General features: G+C 40.2%; 1 protein-coding gene across 1 annotated transcript in view; it reads right to left on the bottom strand.

The window, feature by feature from the left end:
• LOC143136299 (USP6 N-terminal-like protein) overlaps positions 1-2500 on the bottom strand; it is a 41539-nt gene that overhangs the window by 16276 nt on the left and 22763 nt on the right. The gene's annotated exons all lie outside the window — the stretch shown is intronic.

The following is a 2500-nucleotide window of genomic DNA, read 5'->3' as shown; positions in this document are numbered from 1 at the left end:
TGTCACCTAAGTAAGAAGGCAGTGAGGAAGTTTGTGAAAACGCTTAAAGACACTGAACTAGGCAGACAGCTCCCAACAACAGATGGACACACCAGCTCCCAGCCCTGGCCTCAGTATACAGAGCCATGCGGCCAAATCCTCCTCCATACCAGCACCGTGAACCAAGAGGACCTATCCACAAGCCCCTGCGCCCAACACCTCAACCAAAGAGAGCCCACACACCACTCCCACCAACCACGGTCAGAGCGGACCACAACATCTACACAGCGAGACCCCCTACCCAGGCCACCCACCCTAACACCAGACCTGACCCATCACCTCCAGAGCCAGCATGCACCTCTTCCAGACCAGATCTGCAGCCCCCAGCACCAGCTCATCTCCCTCACTCTAGAGCAAACTGCTGGTTCCCAGAGCCCAGCCGTCACCAGCACCACCTTCCCGCCAAGCCAGGCAACCACCCTCCAACCAACCACCCCCCCTCCACCTGGCTACACCACCAACCCCAACATACAGCACAACCCACCACACTGGAACCAGCTATGCAGAGGTGCTGAAAGGTCAAGAATCACCAAAGATGGGTGAGATCAAAGAGATGCTCTTGTATATCTGTTCTAAGCTCACCTAGGTTCCACCTAAAACCCGAAAAAAAAAGAAAAAGGTAAAAAAAAAAATAAAAAAAAAATGTGTATGTACTGTATGTGCATGTGTACATATTGTAACTCTATTTGATCTTGATATTGTATTTGATACTGTATTGATTTGATTTGTAACTGTATTGAATTAAATCTAACTATTTTATAATATGAAAGGTTTATCCCATTGGTCAGTATATCAGATCACAACCAACTCACAATATTCATCAAAATGACGGAAAATAACATCCTCAAATCACAGTTTTCAAATTCAGAACAGAAATTCAAATTCTCCTGGAAACTTTTTTTAGACACACCATGTACCTTAAGTAAAGAGGGTCTCAACCAGGCTGTGGAAACAATTGGCATACTATTTCAAAAAACAGCAGAAAAGGCTAAATTAAAAAGATTAAGGGCTAAACCTATATTTAAAAAAGAAGACACTTGGTTTGATGCCGAATGCCAATCATTAAGAAAATAAATTTGCAAACTGTCCAATTAAAAACAGAGAGATCCAAATAATACATCAATCCGACATTTATATTGTGAGACACTAAGACAATACAAACGCACCCTCAGAACTAAGAAAGCTCAATACACCCAAAACCAGCTGGCACTGATTAAGGAATCAATAAATACAAATACATTTTGGGACAACTGGAATCGCTTAAAAAAATCAAACCAGCAAGAATTAGTGATTCAAGATGGAGACATCTGGACTAATCATTTTCAAACTCTTTTCAAGAATGTCCAGTCTGACCAAAACAGGGACCAAAATGACATAATCTACAAACTACAAAATCTAGAGAGATCAGTCAAAGACTATCAAAACCCACTTGACTCCTCAATCACTGAACAGGACCTTCTCACCCACATTAAAAAATTGAAGCATAAAAAAGCATATGGACCTGACTGCATTTTAAATGAAATGCTAAAATGTATGAATGGAAAATTTAGATTGGTTATTCTCAAATGAATCAACCTAGTTCTGAGTGTGGGTTATTTCCCTGACATCTGGAATCACGGATTAGTTACACCAATTTATAAAAATGGAGATAAATTTGACCCCAACAATTACTGAGGCATTTGTGTGAGCAGCAACCTGGGGAAGTTTTTCTGTAGTATTATTAACACACGGCTCCTAAACTTCCTTATGAAACACAATGTCTTGAGTAAAAGCCAGATTGGATTCTTACCAAATTATCGCACTACCGATCATATTTACACCCTACACACCCTAATAGAAAAACATACCCAAAATCAAAATAAATTGTTCTCTTGTTTTGTTGACTTTAAAAAAGCTTTCGATTCTATTTGGCACAATGGATTATTCTACAAATTAATTGAAAGTGGTGTAGGGGGTAAAACATATGACATTATAAAATCAATGTATTCAGGAGCTAAATGCACCATTAAAATTGGATCCAAAAGAACTCAATATATCCCTCAAGAGTGCAGAGTGAGGCAGGGCTGCCCTCTAAGCCCGACCCTATTTAATATATATATATATAAATGAGTTGCCGACTATACTGGAAAAGTCACCCGCCACTGGACCCACTCTGCACGACAGTGAGGCCACATTCCTGCTCTTTGCAGATGATCTAGTCCTTCTTTCATCAATGGAGAAAGGACTCAAAACTCAACTAGACCTCCTTCAAAAGTTTTGCCAGACCTGGGCCCTGGCAGTTAATACAAACAAAACCAAAATAATGACCTTTCAAAAAGGATCCAGATATCAGGGAAGAGAGCATACATTTAGCTTAGGACCACAAGTAATTGAACATGTTACAGATTATACTTACCTAGGCCTTAGAATCAAGTACAATGGAAAATTTAACATGGCAGTGAATGAACTAAGAGACAAGGCA

This window comes from Alosa pseudoharengus, unplaced genomic scaffold, assembly GCF_046254945.1.
Source record: "Alosa pseudoharengus isolate Yale_2024_CS ecotype anadromous, Long Island Sound unplaced genomic scaffold, YU_APseudo_1.1 YU_APseudo_1.1_scf_20, whole genome shotgun sequence".
Lineage (NCBI taxonomy): Eukaryota > Metazoa > Chordata > Actinopteri > Clupeiformes > Clupeidae > Alosa > Alosa pseudoharengus.
The sequence above is the reverse complement of the archived record's forward strand: the minus strand, read 5'-3'. Positions and strand labels throughout refer to the sequence as shown.